At 56.4% G+C, this 20,682-nt stretch overlaps 1 pseudogene; it reads right to left on the reverse strand.

Moving 5' to 3' along the window:
- Positions 1–17,807, reverse strand: part of LOC136620181 (protein polybromo-1-like) — a 73,681-nt pseudogene extending 55,874 nt beyond the window's left edge.
- Between the last annotated feature and the right edge of the window lie 2,875 nt (positions 17,808–20,682).

Genomic DNA, 20,682 nt, shown 5'->3' on the forward strand with positions numbered 1-20,682 from the left:
AAGCCAGCTGGCGGGGTGGTGAGGGGCCCTGGGCGCCCCAAAGGCAGCTGGCGGGGTGGTGAGGGGCCCTGGGCGCCCCAAAGGCAGCTGGCGGGGTGGTGAGGGGCCCTGGGCGCCCCAAAGGCAGCTGGCGGGGTGGTGAGGGGCCCTGAGGGGCCCTGGGCGCCCCAATGGCAGCTGGCGGGGTGGTGAGGGGCCCTGGACGCCCCAAAGGCAGCTGGCGTGGTGGTGAGGGGCCCTGGGCGCCCCAAGGGCAGCTGGCGGGGTGGTGAGGGGCCCTGGGCGCCCCAAAGGCAGCTGGCGGGGTGGTGAGGGGCCCTGGGCGCCCCAAAGGCAGCTGGCGGGGTGGTGAGGGGCCCTGGGCGCCCCAAAGGCAGCTGGCGGGGTGGTGAGGGGCCCTGGGCGCCCCAAAGGCAGCTGGCGGGGTGGTGAGGGGCCCTGGGCGCCCCAAAGGCAGCTGTCGGGGTGGTGAGGGGCCCTGAGGGGCCCTGGGCGCCCCAAAAGCAGCTGGCGGGGCGGTGAGGGGCCCTGGGCGCCCCAAAGGCAGCTGGGGGGTGGTGAGGGGCCCTGGGCGCCCCAAAGGCAGCTGGCGGGGTTGTGAGGGGCCCTGGGCGCCCCAAAGGCAGCTGGCGGGGTGGTGAGGGGCCCTGGGCGCCCCAAAGGCAGCTGTCGGGGTGGTGAGGGGCCTTGGGCGCCCCAAAGGCAGCTGGCGGGGTGGTGAGGGGCCCTGGGCGCCCCAAAGGCAGCTGGCGGGGTGGTGAGGGCCCTGGGCGCCCCAAGGGCAGCTGGCGGGGTGGTGAGGGGCCCTGGGCGCCCCAAAGGCAGCTGGCGGGGTGGTAAGGGGCCCTGGGCGCCCCAAAGGCAGCTGGCGGGGTGGTGAGGGGCCCTGGGCGCCCCAATGGCAGCTGGCGGGGTGGTGAGGGGCCCTGGACGCCCCAAAGGCAGCTGGCGGGGTGGTGAGGGGCCCTAAGGGGCCCTGGGCGCCCCAAAGGCAGCTGGCAGGGTGGTGAGGGGCCCTGGGCGCCCCAAAGGCAGCTGGCGGGGTGGTGAGGGGCCCTGGGCGCCCCAAAGGCAGCTGGCGGGGTGGTGAGGGGCCCTAAGGGGCCCTGGGCGCCCCAAAGGCAGCTGGCAGGGTGGTGAGGGGCCCTGGGCGCCCCAAAGGCAGCTGGCGGGGTGGTGAGGGGCCCTGGGCGCCCCAAAGGAAGCTGGCGGGGTGGTGAGGGGCCCTGGGCGCCCCAAAGGCAGCTGGCGGGGTGGTGAGGGGCCCTGGGCGCCCCAAAGGAAGCTGGCAGGGTGGTGAGGGGCCCTGGGCGCCCCAAAGGCAGCTGGCGGGGTGGTGAGGGGCCCTGGGCGCCCCAAAGGCAGCTGGCGGGGTGGTGAGGGGCCCTGGGCGCCCCAAGGGCAGCTGGCGGGGTGGTGAGGGGCCCTGGGCGCCCCAAAGGCAGCTGGCGGGGTGGTGAGGGGCCCTGGGCGCCCCAAAGGCAGCTGGCGGGGTGGTGAGGGGCCCTGAGGGGCCCTGGGCGCCCCAATGGCAGCTGGCGGGGTGGTGAGGGGCCCTGGACGCCCCAAAGGCAGCTGGCGGGGTGGTGAGGGGCCCTGGGCGCCCCAAAGGCAGCTGGCGGGGTGGTGAGGGGCCCTGGGCGCCCCAAAGGCAGCTGGCGGGGTGGTGAGGGGCCCTGGGTGCCCCAAAGGAAGCTGGCGGGGTGGTGAGGGGCCCTGGGCACCCCAAAGGCAGCTGGCGGGGTGGTGAGGGGCCCTGGGCGCCCCAAAGGCAGCTGGCGGGGTGGTGAGGGGCCCTAAGGGGCCCTGGGCGCCCCAAAGGCAGCTGGCAGGGTGGTGAGGGGCCCTGGGCGCCCCAAAGGCAGCTGGCGGGGTGGTGAGGGGCCCTGGGCACCCCAAAGGAAGCTGGCGGGGTGGTGAGGGGCCCTGGGCGCCCCAAAGGCAGCTGGCGGGGTGGTGAGGGGCCCTGGGCGCCCCAAAGGCAGCTGGCGGGGTGGTGAGGGGCCCTGGGCGCCCCAAAGGCAGCTGGGGGGGTGGTGAGGGGCCCTGGGCGCCCCGAAGGCAGCTGGCGGGGTGGTGAGGGGCCCTGGGCGCCCCAAAGGCAGCTGGCGGGGTGGTGAGGGGCCCTGGGCACCCCAAAGGCAGCTGGCGGGGTGGTGAGTGGCCCTGGGCGCCCCAAAGGCAGCTGGCGGGGTGGTGAGGGGCCCTGAGCGCCCCAAAGGCAGCTAGCGGGGTGGTGAAGGGCCCTGGGCGCCCCAAAGGCAGCTGGCGGGGTGGTGAGGGGCCCTGGGCGCCCCAAAGGCAGCTGGCGGGGTGGTGAGGGGCCCTGGGCACTCCAAAAGCAGCTGGCGGGGTGGTGAGGGGCCCTGGACGCCCCAAAGGCAGCTGGCGGGGTGGTGAGGGGCCCTGGACGCCCCAAAGGCAGCTGGCGGGGTGGTGAGGGGCCCTGGGCGCCCCAAAGGTAGCTGGCGGGGTGGTGAGGGGCCCTGGGCGCCCCAAAGGCAGCTGGCGGGGTGGTGAGGGGCCCTGGGCGCCCCAAAGGCAGCTGGCGGGGTGGTGAGGGGCCCTGGGCGCCCCAAAGGCAGCTGGCGGGGTGGTGAGGGGCCCTGGGCGCCCCAAAGGCAGCTGGCGGGGTGGTGAGGGGCCCTGGGCGCCCCAAAGGCAGCTGGCGGGGTGGTGAGGGGCCCTGGGCGCCCCAAAGGCAGCTGGCGGGGTGGTGAGGGGCCCTGGGCGCCCCAAAGGCAGCTGGCGGGGTGGTGAAGGGACCTGGGCGCCCCAAGGGCAGCTGGCGGGGTGGTGAGGGGCCCTGGGCGCCCCAAAGGCAACTGGCGGGGTGGTGAGGGGCCCTGAGGGGCCCTGGGCGCCCCAATGGCAGCTGGCGGGGTGGTGAGGGGCCCTGGACGCCCCAAAGGCAGCTGGCGGGTGGTGAGGGGCCCTGGGCGCCCCAAAGGCAGCTGGTGGGGTGGTGAGGGGCCCTGGGCGCCCCAAAGGCAGCTGGCGGGGTGGTGAGGGGCCCTGGACGCCCCAAAGGCAGCTGGCGGGGTGGAGAGGGGCCCTGGGCGCCCCAAAGGCAGCTGGCGGGGTGGTGAGGGGCCCTGGGCGCCCCAAAGGCAGCTGGCGGGGTGGTGAGGGGCCCTGGATGCCCCAAAGGAAGCTGGCGGGGTGGTGAGGGGCCCTGGGCGCCCCAAAGGCAGCTGGCGGGGTGGTGAGGGGCCCTGGGCGCCCCAAAGGCAGCTGGCGGGGTGGTGAGGGGCCCTGGGCGCCCCAAAGGCAGCTGGCGGGGTGGTGAGGGGCCCTGGGCACCCCAAAGGCAGCTGGCGGGGTGGTGAGGGGCCCTGGGCGCCCCAAAGGCAGCTGGCGGGGTGGTGAGGGGCCCTGGGCGCCCCAAAGGCAGCTGGTGAGGGGCCCTGGGCGCCCCAAAGGCAGCTGTCGGGGTGGTGAGGGGCCCTGAGGGGCCCTGGGCGCCCCAAAAGCAGCTGGCGTGGCGGTGAGGGGCCCTGGGCGCCCCAAAGGCAGCTGGGGGGTGGTGAGGGGCCCTGGGCGCCCCAAAGGCAGCTGGCGGGGTGGTGAGGGGCCCTGGGCGCCCCAAAGGCAGCTGGCGGGGTGGTGAGGGGCCCTGGGCGCCCCAAAGGCAGCTGGCGGGGTGGTGAGGGGCCCTGGGCGCCCCAAAGGCAGCTGGCGGGGTGGTGAGGGGCCCTAAGGGGCCCTGGGCGCCCCAAAGGCAGCTGGCAGGGTGGTGAGGGGCCCTGGGCGCCCCAAAGGCAGCTGGCGGGGGTGGTGAGGGGCCCTGGGCGCCCCAAAGGCAGCTGGCGGGGTGGTGAGGGGCCCTAAGGGGCCCTGGGCGCCCCAAAGGCAGCTGGCAGGGTGGTGAGGGGCCCTGGGCGCCCCAAAGGCAGCTGGCGGGGTGGTGAGGGGCCCTGGGCGCCCCAAAGGAAGCTGGCGGGGTGGTGAGGGGCCCTGGGCGCCCCAAAGGCAGCTGGCGGGGTGGTGAGGGGCCCTGGGCGCCCCAACGGCAGCTGGCGGGGTGGTGAGGGGCCCTGGGCGCCCCAAAGGCAGCTGGCGGGGTGGTGAGGGGCCCTGGGCGCCCCAAAGGCAGCTGGCGGGGTGGTGAGGGGCCCTGGGCGCCCCAAAGGCAGCTGGCGGGGTGGTGAGGGGCCCTGGGCGCCCCAAAGGCAGCTGGCGGGGTGGTGAGGGGCCCTGAGGGGCCCTGGGCACCCCAATGGCAGCTGGCGGGGTGGTGAGGGGCCCTGGACGCCCCAAAGGCAGCTGGCGGGGTGGTGAGGGGCCCTGGGCGCCCCAAAGGCAGCTGGCGGGGTGGTGAGGGGCCCTGGGCGCCCCAAAGGCAGCTGGCGGGGTGGTGAGGGGCCCTGGGTGCCCCAAAGGAAGCTGGCGGGGTGGTGAGGGGCCCTGGGCGCCCCAAAGGCAGCTGGCGGGGTGGTGAGGGGCCCTAAGGGGCCCTGGGCGCCCCAAAGGCAGCTGGCAGGGTGGTGAGGGGCCCTGGGCGCCCCAAAGGCAGCTGGTGGGGTGGTGAGGGGCCCTGGGCGCCCCAAAGGCAGCTGGCGGGGTGGTGAGGGGCCCTGGGCGCCCCAAAGGCAGCTGGCGGGGTGGTGAGGGGCCCTGGGCGCCCCAAAGGCAGCTGGCGGGGTGGTGAGGGGCCCTGGGCGCCCCGAAGGCAGCTGGGGGGGTGGTGAGGGGCCCTGGGCGCCCCGAAGGCAGCTGGCGGGGTGGTGAGGGGCCCTGGGCGCCCCAAAGGCAGCTGGCGGGGTGGTGAGGGGCCCTGGGCGCCCCAAAGGCAGCTGGCGGGGTGGTGAGGGGCCCTGGGCGCCCCAAAGGCAGCTGGCGGGGTGGTGAGGGGCCCTGGGCGCCCCAAAGGCAGCTGGCGGGGTGGTGAGGGGCCCTGGGCGCCCCAAAGGCAGCTGGCGGGGTGGTGAGGGGCCCTGGGCGCCCCAAAGGCAGCTGGCGGGGTGGTGAGGGGCCCTGGGCGCCCCAAAGGCAGCTGGCGGGGTGGTGAGGGGCCTTGGGCGCCCCAAAGGCAGCTGGCCGGGTGGTGAGGGGCCCTGGGCGCCCCAAACGTAGCTGGCGGGGTGGTGAGGGGCCCTGGGCGCCCCAAAGGCAGCTGGCGGGGTGGTGAGGGGCCCTGGGCGCCCCAAAGGCAGCTGGCGGGGTGGTGAGGGGCCCTGGGCGCCCCAAAGGCAGCTGGCGGGGTGGTGAGGGGCCCTGGGCGCCCCAATGGCAGCTGGCGGGGTGGTGAGGGGCCCTGGGCGCCCCAATGGCAGCTGACGGGGTGGTGAGGGGCCCTGGGCGCCCCATTGGCAGCTGGCGGGGTGGTGAGGGGCCCTGGGCGCCCCAATGGCAGCTGGCGGGGTGGGGAGGGGTTTCTATAATACTTTAGATTGTAGGCTCTTAGAAGCAGGATATATATCTGTTTATAGTAGCAGCTTTCCTGCACCTATAATTACATATATATACACATACATACAGCAATAAGCAGCAGGACAGATTGGATCCAGGGTGATAACCGATCGCCACATCTGGGGTCAGGAAGGAATTTTTTTGCCCTCCTGAGGTAGAACTCTCCGGGGGGTTTTTTCGCCTTCCTCTGGATCTTTGGGTCCGGCGGCTCTCATCTCTGTGGTCTCCACCGGGCCGACCTGAGAGTCACTGTGATCCTTGCATCATTTAAAAGGGCCAGTAATATTTCATTACAATGTTGCTTATTTCTATTCTAATAAAAAATTCTATAAAATCGACATGGTGGTGTTTGTCTTTTGTCTAGATTTCTCCTTACACAGCGGTCATGATGAGAGTGATCGCTGCCGCCCCTTATTCTAGAAGTATATAATAATGTGAATCCTCTCCCAGTGACACGGCGGCAGCTGCTGCGGGACAGGAGCTATAGGGGGCTCCATATGGAGAGCTGAGAACATACAGCTCTACCTATAGTGATGTCATAAAGGCTTCTCCTGTCCCTCAGTTACAAGTGTTTGGGGGTTCAGTCTATGATGGGGGCGCTAATATTGTCCGTGTCCTCATGTCTACACAACAGACTAACTGAAAAAGACTGAAGACTGGACAAGAATGTCCAACTGAGTACAGAAGACACAACAGGGAGTCTTCCACACAGGGTGCAACAAGTAGCCATGGTGGCTCCTGATCCATACAAACCCCACACCTGAAGGGCATACATGTACGTCCTATTGGGTAAAGGGGATAAGTACCTCACAGTCGTCCCGTGCAAAAGTATCCTTAAAGGAAGTGTCCAGAATCAGAATATAATGCGAATGAAAATTTTGGGGGCTCAGGGACCCACTGGGGTTAAATTGTAACCAATCCAACCACAGCCTTTGCCATAAGCTTAAAAACCCTCAGTTGGGTCCCCCTTAAAAAGTAAAATGTATACATCAGGGGCGTTTCCTGGCGTATAAGCCAAACACGTCTAATCATGGAAAAACATAAGATGATGGACAGAGATAGACTCTGGAGGGTCTCTGTAGACCTGTATGCAGGCCAGAAGACCACAAGTATCAGTTCCATATATCAAAACTGTCTAGCAATATGCAAATAAGGGAAATGGAACAATACCTCTGCAGCGCCACCTATTGGATGGGCAGCATTCCTGCAAATCAATGCCCTACTCTTCATAAAGGTCTGTAGAGAAATGATTGGGAATTGTAAACCAAGTCAGAATCCATACACAGACAGCTGTTTCAGGGATTTTGCCCCTCATCAGTGTGCAGTAGGATGCTTGACTAGTAAGAGGCCTATGATGTGGGTCGTTAGGGGTAATATCACTCCTTAAGGAGACACCTAGAAGGTGAAGGTATTAGTGCTTTTTGAAGCCACCGGAAGCTAGGGGTTTGACAGGAGGAACGCCCCTCTCGCACCCCCAGCTCCCGATAGGGTCAAGGCACAAAGGTCCTAGCAGCGTGTAGATTGATTTTAGGTGTCCCTGTAGGTTAAGGATGAAGCGTACTTCTCCACTATTATGAGCTGTAAATGCTGCCATTTTACAGCTGTAACATGGCAGCATTTTCAGCAAGTAATATAAGCCTAAGAAGACAAACAATCCTCACCCTAAAGCAGCGGGGGTTGGCTAAAATCAATGCACACGCTGTAGTCCTACCCACAGCCCCGTCCCCCTCACTGTGACCCAGTGCTCCTACAGCCTTCCCCAGAGCCTTCCTGTTGCCTTTCCTCTGTGGAACCCACCACGGCCTCCGCTCCCTCACTGTCTGCTGCCGTCGTAGTCTGCTCCGACATCCTGGCAATGCAGGGAGGCCGTACGCAGGCTCTCTGCGTGTGCTCTCGCCACTGTTGTGTCCCTGCTCCCGGGCGCAGACGTTAGTGACAAGGGAGGGAGCGGCCGGCTGCTCCCAACGGCAAGCTGACATACAACTGACATGGGGTGCTGTGCCCCGCCGGTGTTCAGTCCGGGGCTAGTTTAAAGTGACGGGGTGGGGGGTGGGGGCGGCGCATGCTGCTGTGAAATCCCTGCTGCATACCCCGCTCTCCGTTTCCCTTGCACATGGGGCAGCGTGGCTGCAGCAGAGTCCGCTGTCAGAATTTAAAAGGTAAAGTGTCGTTGGCTGCTGTTTGCATTTTTAAAATAAACTTTAGTGGGCTGCCAGGAACTGGCGCTTAACGAGCTGTGCAGCCAATAAGGTACAGGGCGCGTCACCCCCTGTCAATCTTGACTCCACCAGGACTTCCAGGTGGCGTCAAGATACACTAATACAGAAGGTGAGTGAGGAGACTTATAAGGTCCTCGGTGCGTCTCTGGGTAATATGAAAATAAGGAAGCATGGAGAATTGTTTTTCTGCGACTGGCCTAAGGTAGATCGCTAACGTTTCATACCAGTGGACAATGGGGATCACGTGACCAGGGCCCACTGTCACTGCTCAAAGCTCTTGACTACCTTTGGCAGCTAGGAGCGAGGAGAGGCGTGACGGGGGCGGGGCTAATTCACAGAACTTATCCCCGCCCCCGTTTCGCCTTCTCTCATTGCAAATAGTGCAGAGGGACGGAGAGGAGGCAGAGAGGGGGCGGGAGCTCAGAGCACTGCTCTCGGCTCTTCCAGCCTCCTCCCCCTGCAGAGAGAGACGCCGTATATCGGCTGAGTGTGAAAACCCGGCCGATATATGGTTGTCTGAATGCACCATTAAACAGATAATGAAAAGGCATTTGGACAACCGGCTTTTGTAAGGCTACTACCTTAAAATATGTATTCGCCTAAGGAAGAAATATGCTCCTAAGTAAGAACTGTGGTAACATTACCGATTCATTCTGCGCGCTCTCTCCAGAACCTCGAACATGTGCTCCTGGAAAAGGTCAAGTCTTCGGTAACGATTATTTTCCACATTCTTTCGAATAATCTCAAAAGTCAATGGAGGTCTCTTTGGAAACTTGGGGTCAACTGCAGGAATTTCAGCCAGAGAATCGCTATAACATCTTCCTTCGTCATCTTGATGGCTCATCATGGACACAAACAGGTTGTGTATTAACTCCTGAATGAGCAAAGTTACATTAGGGACATGAGAATCCTCATCTCCTTCGATATCTCTGCGGGTCTCCAGTAACACCTTATGAAGGACCAAGGCATCCTTATAAATGAGGGATTCGGGTTCATTGTAAGTGCAGGCGTTATTAAACATGATGACAAAGTCCTCACACATGGCATCGATATCCTGGTACTTGTTGGCCATTATGTGACTCCTAATCTTTTCCATGTCGATGGGTTTCTTGATGGTCACATAGTAGTCTGGGAGCTCAGAGCGGGAGGGAAGACGCAGGAAGATGGCGCTGAGACGTCTGCCACGTTTATCTGTGTAATTCTTTACTGCTTCATACACTTCATTCAGTTTCTGTTGCATGGGGCTCAAATACTTGGTTTTCTTTGGAGATATTCCACTTTTTCTACCTAATTAAGAGAAACATTTTTACATTTTGCATGATGGCAAGAACTGTTTTTGGCTTCTTTTTGAGAATACATAAATCACTTGTGCGATTACCTGATCTTACAGACAGCACAGGGCCAGAATAATAAGAATGAGGATTAACCTCTCGAGGTCCAAGTACAGTAAATATACAGCGCTTTGTCCTGGGATTGTTAGCACAAAACTGAAACATTCAGATACAACGGAGTGAGAGAATAATGTAATATTACTGAGTTTCACAGTTAAAGGTGTAAGGCTGTGCTCATTCGAGCGTATTATGGTGTACGCACGTGTGATATGCGGCAATTCGCAGGCAATGAAATACATTACCTTAAGTTGGCTCGCTCTCATCTGCGGGTAAGAATTGCGTAACGTGAGCACAACAAAGAATGCAGCAAGTTCTATTTTGTCACTTATTACACACGAGAGAGCCCATTGTTCTCTATGGGCGCATAAATCAACGCCACCGATACGCAATTACATTGCGTATGAGTGATATATACAGATATGCACCACTGCAAAGCAACAGAGCAGAAAATTTAAACAAGAAAGGAAACAAGTCAGATTGCGCATGACAGCGTGCGTGAGATACACAGTCATGTGCAATACAGTAACGCTGGCATACGCGGCGGCAGGCCAGCTCCACAGCGCTAAAACGCTGCGTGACTCAAGCAGTATTTTATGTATACGGCCATATGAGCCTGGCCTTAAAAAGACACAGGGGTGAAGGGAAGAACATGTAGTGACAGTTTCTTTTTACTATGGTTCTACAGACTGACATTCTTATCTCATAGACAATCCCTCTATAGGTCAGAAGAACCTGCCACCTCTGGCAGGATCGGCCAACAGTCTATGTGTATGGAGGCAGTTCAACATTTCACAGAAGATACTGTTGGGGGGTGGAGAATAATTGGGCATGTTGGGTTCTAACAAACGTAGGTTGAATTCACATGTGGCACAAATCCACAATGCATTCAGTACAAGGCAAGTGAGTGAAATATTTACAAATCTCATCCACTGGTTGCGGACACTTACGCTCCAAGAAATTAGCAGGCGGTGGATTTTCACACCTTCAATGTACTAGGTGTAAAACCTGCAGTAAATCAGTACAGCAAAATGCACAAGAGAAATATTCTACTTTGTCTAGACATACACTTAAAAAAGGGAGAACTAGGAGAAAGCTACAGCAGTCAGAGCTGTGGAGCAGCTCAACGTACAGAGCAGAGAGCACTTTAGAGAGAAGGCCCCACCTCACAGCACTTCGTGGAGCAGTGATCCGGCCATTAAAACTGCATTGTAACTGATAGAAGTGCTCACAGGTATCATTACACCCCGCTTTACTGCCCCGACATAACACGGTCAGCAGTTTTACATCAGCAAAGTTACTGACAGAAGCCATTTAATACTTTGAGCCATCAACAGCTACATGATGTGTACGGCTGGCATACGTTATATCCATTACTTAAAATGTTTGTAGGTAACAAACGTGGCCACCAAGAGGGGTTTGTCACCTTGTGTGACCCAGGAGCTCACGCCCCTGTTCTCCTCTCTATACTGTGTCAGCCGGAAGTGGCTCTTTCAATGGCTCTTGGGGTTCATTCATATGATGTATTTTCTGCAAGCATTATTACGGACCCAATACAGACACTATACAACACCATTGCAATGGTGTATTCAGGCGTAAAAAAAAAACAAAAAAAAAACATTGCAGCATGTCCTATCTTGGTCCGCATTCACACACCAAAATAGCCCATGAATGTCTATGGGAGAGGTGGAAACAAAAACAAACATGTGTTTCGGGGTTTTTTTTTTTTTTGTTTTTTTTTTACACGTTGCTAGGAGACAGCGTGAAAAAAAAAGTTTTAAAAAAGCGACATAGATTAGGCCTTGTGGGGGTTTTTTGCGCAGTCAATACAAACCAAAAAAAATACACAGAAAATGGTGTGTTTTTCATGGAACAAAATGGCATACACATGCGAATGAGCTCCGCAAGCTCACAAGTCAAAACTATAACATATCAATAGAAAATGTACCAAATTAACCATGTTCGGGGGCGTGGCCAGCGACCGACATGGAGAGTCGCATGTGAGGAGAGCTCCCCAGGGGGAATACTAAAATCCGCACAAAATCCTGGCCTTACCAGAAACCGAACATTTAAAAGAACTCCAACGGGCTCCTAACCCCTAATTAACAAGCTGGACCGCGGTTGAGAGCGATTACGACCTCCTGACATCCATAATAGGACCGTGGACCGGAGCGGGAGGGGGACGGCGCCAACGCCCTGCCACCTTCCCGCGCTTTGCTTACTGCCTAGCTCACTGACTTATCTTGCCGGCTGGCCGTCCTGGGACTTTCGCGATCAGTGCCCTCCCAACAACCACCCGGCGAAGGACCACTCCGGGACTCGTGGCTGGCTCTGCCACTTTACTCTCACTGGGCCCCTTCCCTACTGTCTCTGGGCCGCGGCGGCCCACGTCTGACCGGAGCTCGGGTGGGGGCGACCCCCCCCCCTACTGAAGCCGCTGAACCGCTCCTGAAGGGAGAAAACACCCCGCTTCCTCCACCCTTAAAGCTGAACTGCCGCCGCAGGACCCGGGTGGAAGCCGCGGTCCATTTGCCGGCTCCGGCCGCCCTGTCGCCGCTTACCTGCGACCTCCGGCCATTCGCATCGGTCCGGACCTGATCCTGCGGGCTGAAGATCGCTGCCCACTCCCCGACGAGAGGCACCCGATCCCTGCTGAACCCGTGGCGGGACTGACTGTCCTCCCTGGCTCTTCTCGGAGCCGCCGCCGCCGCCGAACACCTGGCTCCCCAGAAGGGAGACAGGGAACACCTCTGTGGCGGGCCGCCGCCGAACACCTGCCTCCCAGGAAGGGAGATAGAGAACAACTCCGTGGCTGCCTGCCGCTTCAGGGCCGCCGCACCGCCGCCGAACACCTGCCTCCCAGGAAGGGAGATAGAGAACAACTCCGCGGCTGCCCGCCGCTTCGGGGCCGCCGCGCCGCCGCCGCCGAACACCTGGCTCCCCGGAAGGGAGACAGGAAATACCTCTGCAGCTCCCCGCTGCTTCGGGGCCGCCGCACCGCCGCTGAACATCTGACTCCTCGGAGGGGAGACACAGATCACCTCTGCGACCGTGCCGCTGCTGCAGGGTTCGACGGAGGTCGCAGCCTCCCTGCCCCTCCGTCCTGCAACCTCCTGCCGCCACCTGGCCGTGACGCCCAGCGCCCCACAGCACACTGACCGCACTCCAGCTACTCACCTTCGGATCGCCCAACCACCACCGGACTGCGGCACCCGACATCTCTGGAGGCGCTGCGTCCTCCTTAAACCCGACCCCCACAACCACAAACCTTAGCCAAATATCCGATAACAAGGCCAGTTTATCTCCTGGGACAGCCGAGGGGCTGACCACCCCAACGTATATCTATAAAAGGACTGAGCTGGACTAACAAATAAGGGGCCCCACAGTAGGTACTGACCTACCCCCGACCTTAAATTGATTCAGCAAGGGCGGTCTGCTGTGCCCTACGGCCGACGGACCACCGCGTTTAACTGGCGCGGCCTCTCGTCCCCTCTACCGTGATCAGTTCAAGGCCAAAGATAATCCGGTGCAACCATAGTCCGGACTGCCGGACTCCCGCTTCTTAACAGTTATTGTAACAATACCAATATACGGACCTTTACTCCTTATTACTCAGAGCTAACCTCCATAACTCGCTACGCTAAACTAACGAATTCTATCATGAGTACACGCGCTAAAAGCGGCACCGCCGCGGAAAAGCTAAAAGAATTTTCCCGCATCGAAACCTCTGATCACTCCCCGCGAGTAACGCAACCCGCTCAGATGAAAGACCCGGTAGACGAAACTGGGCAAACCTCAGAACCCACCCTGCGTCAACTTCTAGATGCAATTAACACTTGCAAGTCCTCTCTTACCAACAAAATAGAGGAGATAAAATCTGACGTCTCCTTGTTGAGACAAGACTTGCATAATATGCGTGACAGAATGCGGGAAATGGAGGACTGCGTCTCCAACGCAGAAGACTCCTTGCGCCCACTTACTACGGCGGTTAAAAAAGCAACAAGGGCAATAGAATTTTGCCAATCCAAAACAGACGACTTACAAAATCGCTCGCGCCGTTATAACCTACGCATAATAGGCCTACCCGAAAAATCAGAGGGCTCCCACCCGGAAACATCCGCTGAGACTTGGCTGAAATCGTTATTGGGGGAGGACGCTTTCTCTATCCACTTTACAGTGGAGAGAGCCCATCGAGTTCCTGCAAAACCGCCACAACCAGGAGCCCCCCCGCGCCCATTCCTAGTAAGGATCCTAAATAGCAGGGACCGGGACGCCGCATTACGCCAAGCCAGACTAAAAGGCCCATTAAAACACAACAATGCAACAATCTCCATATTCCCCGATTTCTCTGCTGAACTACAAAAGCAAAGAGCCACCTTTACAGAAGTGAAACGGAAATTTAAAGAAAGAAACATTCTCTACTCAATGGCATACCCAGCTCGCCTACGAATAGTGGCCCAAGGAAAAGCGATCTTCCTCCAATCTCCCACTGAGGCCCTGGAGTGGCTGGACATGCATCCCGTAACACCAAAGGACGACTGACCCCACCACAGCTGTAGCAGAACTTTGAGCTTTGTTATGACCTAAATTCTCAGTACCCCCATGATCCATGGGCGGTGTGCAGTACGGCCGCGGCACCTTTAAATCATTACTGGAACCCGACAGTTGACCTCAAACTTCTAAAGGCCATCAAGAGACCCCCCCAACAATATAACATCTGCTACTTCTAGCTAGATTGTAGCTAAATTGCTTCTTTTTTCTTTTCCTGTCTTTTTTTCTTCCCTTCTCTCCTTCCATTTTTTTTCTATTTTGCTGTTCTTTGACATCTACGCCGTAATTTAAGTAATGTCAGAGACTAATGGTTTAAATGTTTGTAATCTGTTCTCCATTAATGTTCTTTACAAGCCTGCGCTGACACAACCTCTCCCCTCACACCCATCAACACCCTCCCCCTCAACCCCCCCACCTCACCCCATGGACACGAACACAATAGCCAAATCCTATATCCACACAGGTAGTAATGTCCCTAAAACGCCTTAGCTGGAATGTTCGGGGACTTGGTACAACACTCAAGCGAAGGACAGTATTCTCATATATCAAACAAATAAATCCACACATTATTAGTCTGCAAGAGACCCATCTCATTAGGGACAAGGCTGATACCCTTTCAAAGCCATGGATCCAGTGGTCTGCCCACTCCTTTCACACCTCCTCCTCCAGAGGTGTCTCCGTGCTTATTCACAAGTCACTGCGCTGGAACCCTATCACTACCCGTAGGGACTCCGAAGGAAGATTTATATTTATATACGGAGAAATAGACTCTAAACCCTATGTCATCCTATCCATCTACAATCCACCTCACAACAATCTTCATCTTCTGCAGACTGCCATAACATTTGCACACCAGTACCCATTGGCAGGAGTGATCTGCTTAGGCGACTTTAATATGGTAATGGACCCCACTAAAGACAAATTCCATGCACCCCTTAACGCCACTCCCACCTTAAACTCCCCTTTGAGACAGCTAATTGAAAGCATTGGATGGGTCGATCTCTGGCAACTTCACCACCCCGAAACGCGGGAATATACCTGTTATTCACCGGGTCATAATGCGCTGACGAGAATTGATTACATTTTCAGCTCCACAGAACTGGCAATATATCTCTCGAACATAACACATTGCCCGAGAGGCATATCTGACCACAGCCCTATACTATTAACCCTAAAATTTCCTCAACATAATATAAGGCCCACTTGGAAACTTCACCCATTCTGGCTCAAGCTCATTGGATCAGACGATCAAACGCCCTTTCACATCTCCCTATTCCTAGATGCCCACAATGACAACACCCATCCCGCCTTGAAGTGGGACACTCTTAAAGCTTATATCAGAGGGTTCCTTAAATCTGCCATTTCACACATCAAAAAAACAACATCCCAGGCCAACAAAGAGACAGAAAACCAGACCCTAGAAGCCGAGAAAACGTATATATCTGCCCCCACAGACGCCAATAAAATAGCCTGGCTCAGTCTATCCCGTCTCCATAGACACCAAATACACGCCAAAGCCAAACGCAAATTATTCTTCACTAAGCAGCACTACTTTGAATTAGGAAACCAATCCAGTCATTTACTCGCCAATCTTATTAACCGTGAAAACCATGCTAATACGATCCTTAAGATTAAGAATCAGCGCGGAATAGAGCTAACCGACAGGTCGACCTCCTGGAGGGTCCCATCACTCTGGAGGAGATCCAACTGACAATCCAAGACATGGCACTCAATAAATCACCAGGCCCCGACGGTCTCCCAATAGAGACATACCGTAAATACTGTGAACAACTAGCCCCACAACTCCTTGAGACGCTAAGCCAGGCCCAAATAGACAAAACACTCCCACCTTCATTCTATAAAGCCTCCATAGTAGTGATTCTGAAACCTGGGAAGGACCCTACAGATTGCGGCTCTTATCGGTCAATATCACTGGTAAACGCAGACTACAAGATCCTAACTAAAATCCTGGCCACCAGACTGAACCAAGTGATTTTGTCCATTATACACCCTGACCAGACGGGCTTCATGCCAGGGAAATCCACGACCATAAATATACGCAGAGTCCAAACAGCCATCCAACTAGGTAAACAATATAATATGCCATGGGCTCTGGTTTCACTCGACATGGCAAAAGCCTTTGATTCCTTGGAGTGGGCCTTTCTGGAAGCCTGTCTGGTCCGTTTTGGGTTCGGACCTAAATTTTTACAACTGACATGGGGTGCTGTGCCCCGCCGGTGTTCAGTCCGGGGCTAGTTTAAAGTGACGGGGTGGGGGGTGGGGGCGGCGCATGCTGCTGTGAAATCCCTGCTGCATACCCCGCTCTCCGTTTCCCTTGCACATGGGGCAGCGTGGCTGCAGCAGAGTCTGCTGTCAGAATTTAAAAGGTAAAGTGTCGTTGGCTGCTGTTTGCATTTTTAAGATAAACTTTAGTGGGCTGCCAGGAACTGGCGCTTAACAAGCTGTGCAGCCAATAAGGTACAGGGCGCGTCACCCCCTGTCAATCTTGACTCCACCAGGACTTCCAGGTGGCGTCAAGATACACTAATACAGAAGGTGAGTGAGGAGACTTATAAGGTCCTCGGTGCGTCTCTGGGTAATATGAAAATAAGGAAGCATGGAGAATTGTTTTTCTGCGACTGGCCTAAGGTAGATCGCTAACGTTTCATACCGGTGGACAATGGGGATCACGTGACCAGGGCCCACTGTCACTGCTCAAAGCTCTTGACTACCTTTGGCAGCTAGGAGCGAGGAGAGGCGGGACGGGGGCGGGGCTAATTCACGGAACTTATCCCCGCCCCCGTTTCGCCTTCTCTCATTGCAAATAGTGCAGAGGGACGGAGAGGAGGCAGAGAGGGGGCGGGAGCTCAGAGCACTGCTCTCGGCTCTTCCAGCCTCCTCCCCCTGCAGAGAGAGACGCCGTATATCGGCTGAGTGTGAAAACCCGGCCGATATATGGTTGTCTGAATGCACCATTAAACAGATAATGAAAAGGCATTTGGACAACCGGCTTTTGTAAGGCTACTACCTTAAAATATGTATTCGCCTAAGGAAGAAATATGCTCCTAAGTAAGAACTGTGGTAACATTACCGATTCATTCTGCGCGCTCTCTCCAGAACCTCGAACATGTGCTCCTGGAAAAGGTCAAGTCTTCGGTAACGATTATTTTCCACATTCTTTCGAATAATCTCAAAAGTCAATGGAGGTCTCTTTGGAAACTTGGGGTCAACTGCAGGAATTTCAGCCAGAGAATCGCTATAACATCTTCCGTCGTCATCTTGATGGCTCATCATGGACACAAACAGGTTGTGTATTAACTCCTGAATGAGCAAAGTTACATTAGGGACATGAGAATCCTCATCTCCTTCGATATCTCTGCGGGTCTCCAGTAACACCTTATGAAGGACCAAGGCATCCTTATAAATGAGGGATTCGGGTTCATTGTAAGTGCAGGCGTTATTAAACATGATGACAAAGTCCTCACACATGGCATCGATATCCTGGTACTTGTTGGCCATTATGTGACTCCTAATCTTTTCCATGTCGATGGGTTTCTTGATGGTCACATAGTAGTCTGGGAGCTCAGAGCGGGAGGGAAGACGCAGGAAGATGGCGCTGAGACGTCTGCCACGTTTATCTGTGTAATTCTTTACTGCTTCATACACTTCATTCAGTTTCTGTTGCATGGGGCTCAAATACTTGGTTTTCTTTGGAGATATTCCACTTTTTCTACCTAATTAAGAGAAACATTTTTACATTTTGCATGATGGCAAGAACTGTTTTTGGCTTCTTTTTGAGAATACATAAATCACTTGTGCGATTACCTGATCTTACAGACAGCACAGGGCCAGAATAATAAGAATGAGGATTAACCTCTCGAGGTCCAAGTACAGTAAATATACAGCGCTTTGTCCTGGGATTGTTAGCACAAAACTGAAACATTCAGATACAACGGAGTGAGAGAATAATGTAATATTACTGAGTTTCACAGTTAAAGGTGTAAGGCTGTGCTCATTCGAGCGTATTATGGTGTACGCACGTGTGATATGCGGCAATTCGCAGGCAATGAAATACATTACCTTAAGTTGGCTCGCTCTCATCTGCGGGTAAGAATTGCGTAACGTGAGCACAACAAAGAATGCAGCAAGTTCTATTTTGTCACTTATTACACACGAGAGAGCCCATTGTTCTCTATGGGCGCATAAATCAACGCCACCGATACGCAATTACATTGCGTATGAGTGATATATACAGATATGCACCACTGCAAAGCAACAGAGCAGAAAATTTAAACAAGAAAGGAAACAAGTCAGATTGCGCATGACAGCGTGCGTGAGATACACAGTCATGTGCAATACAGTAACGCTGGCATACGCGGCGGCAGGCCAGCTCCACAGCGCTAAAACGCTGCGTGACTCAAGCAGTATTTTATGTATACGGCCATATGAGCCTGGCCTTAAAAAGACACAGGGGTGAAGGGAAGAACATGTAGTGACAGTTTCTTTTTACTATGGTTCTACAGACTGACATTCTTATCTCATAGACAATCCCTCTATAGGTCAGAAGAACCTGCCACCTCTGGCAGGATCGGCCAACAGTCTATGTGTATGGAGGCAGTTCAACATTTCACAGAAGATACTGTTGGGGGGTGGAGAATAATTGGGCATGTTGGGTTCTAACAAACGTAGGTTGAATTCACATGTGGCACAAATCCACAATGCATTCAGTACAAGGCAAGTGAGTGAAATATTTACAAATCTCATCCACTGGTTGCGGACACTTACGCTCCAAGAAATTAGCAGGCGGTGGATTTTCACACCTTCAATGTACTAGGTGTAAAACCTGCAGTAAATCAGTACAGCAAAATGCACAAGAGAAATATTCTACTTTGTCTAGACATACACTTAAAAAAGGGAGAACTAGGAGAAAGCTACAGCAGTCAGAGCTGTGGAGCAGCTCAACGTACAGAGCAGAGAGCACTTTAGAGAGAAGGCCCCACCTCACAGCACTTCGTGGAGCAGTGATCCGGCCATTAAAACTGCATTGTAACTGATAGAAGTGCTCACAGGTATCATTACACCCCGCTTTACTGCCCCGACATAACACGGTCAGCAGTTTTACATCAGCAAAGTTACTGACAGAAGCCATTTAATACTTTGAGCCATCAACAGCTACATGATGTGTACGGCTGGCATACGTTATATCCATTACTTAAAATGTTTGTAGGTAACAAACGTGGCCACCAAGAGGGGTTTGTCACCTTGTGTGACCCAGGAGCTCACGCCCCTGTTCTCCTCTCTATACTGTGTCAGCCGGAAGTGGCTCTTTCAATGGCTCTTGGGGTTCATTCATATGATGTATTTTCTGCAAGCATTATTACGGACCCAATACAGACACTATACAACACCATTGCAATGGTGTATTCAGGCGTAAAAAAAAAACAAAAAAAAAACATTGCAGCATGTCCTATCTTGGTCCGCATTCACACACCAAAATAGCCCATGAATGTCTATGGGAGAGGTGGAAACAAAAACAAACATGTGTTTCGGGGTTTTTTTTTTTTTTGTTTTTTTTTTACACGTTGCTAGGAGACAGCGTGAAAAAAAAAGTTTTAAAAAAGCGACATAGATTAGGCCTTGTGGGGGTTTTTTGCGCAGTCAATACAAACCAAAAAAAATACACAGAAAATGGTGTGTTTTTCATGGAACAAAATGGCATACACATGCGAATGAGCTCCGCAAGCTCACAAGTCAAAACTATAACATATCAATAGAAAATGTACCAAATTAACCATGTTCGGGGGCGTGGCCAGCGACCGACATGGAGAGTCGCATGTGAGGAGAGCTCCCCAGGGGGAATACTAAAATCCGCACAAAATCCTGGCCTTACCAGAAACCGAACATTTAAAAGAACTCCAACGGGCTCCTAACCCCTAATTAACAAGCTGGACCGCGGTTGAGAGCGATTACGACCTCCTGACATCCATAATAGGACCGTGGACCGGAGCGGGAGGGGGACGGCGCCAACGCCCTGCCACCTTCCCGCGCTTTGCTTACTGCCTAGCTCACTGACTTATCTTGCCGGCTGGCCGTCCTGGGACTTTCGCGATCAGTGCCCTCCCAACAACCACCCGGCGAAGGACCACTCCGGGACTCGTGGCTGGCTCTGCCACTTTACTCTCACTGGGCCCCTTCCCTACTGTCTCTGGGCCGCGGCGGCCCACGTCTGACCGGAGCTCGGGTGGGGGCGACCCCCCCCCCTACTGAAGCCGCTGAACCGCTCCTGAAGGGAGAAAACACCCCGCTTCCTCCACCCTTAAAGCTGAACTGCCGCCGCAGGACCCGGGTGGAAGCCGCGGTCCATTTGCCGGCTCCGGCCGCCCTGTCGCCGCTTACCTGCGACCTCCGGCCATTCGCATCGGTCCGGACCTGATCCTGCGGGCTGAAGATCGCTGCCCACTCCCCGACGAGAGGCACCCGATCCCTGCTGAACCCGTGGCGGGACTGACTGTCCTCCCTGGCTCTTCTCGGAGCCGCCGCCGCCGCCGAACACCTGGCTCCCCAGAAGGGAGACAGGGAACACCTCTGTGGCGGGCCGCCGCCGAACACCTGCCTCCCAGGAAGGGAGATAGAGAACAACTCCGTGGCTGCCTGCCGCTTCAGGGCCGCCGCACCGCCGCCGAACACCTGCCTCCCAGGAAGGGAGATAGAGAACAACTCCGCGGCTGCCCGCCGCTTCGGGGCCGCCGCGCCGCCGCCGCCGAACACCTGGCTCCCCGGAAGGGAGACAGGAAATACCTCTGCAGCTCCCCGCTGCTTCGGGGCCGCCGCGCCGCCGCTGAACATCTGACTCCTCGGAGGGGAGACACAGATCACCTCTGCGACCGTGCCGCTGCTGCAGGGTTCGACGGAGGTCGCAGCCTCCCTGCCCCTCCGTCCTGCAACCTCCTGCCGCCACCTGGCCGTGACGCCCAGCGCCCCACAGCACACTGACCGCACTCCAGCTACTCACCTTCGGATCGCCCAACCACCACCGGACTGCGGCACCCGACATCTCTGGAGGCGCTGCGTCCTCCTTAAACCCGACCCCCACAACCACAAACCTTAGCCAA

The sequence above is a fragment of the Eleutherodactylus coqui genome, chromosome 3, assembly GCF_035609145.1.
Source record: "Eleutherodactylus coqui strain aEleCoq1 chromosome 3, aEleCoq1.hap1, whole genome shotgun sequence".
In the NCBI taxonomy this organism is placed as follows: Eukaryota; Metazoa; Chordata; class Amphibia; order Anura; family Eleutherodactylidae; genus Eleutherodactylus; species Eleutherodactylus coqui.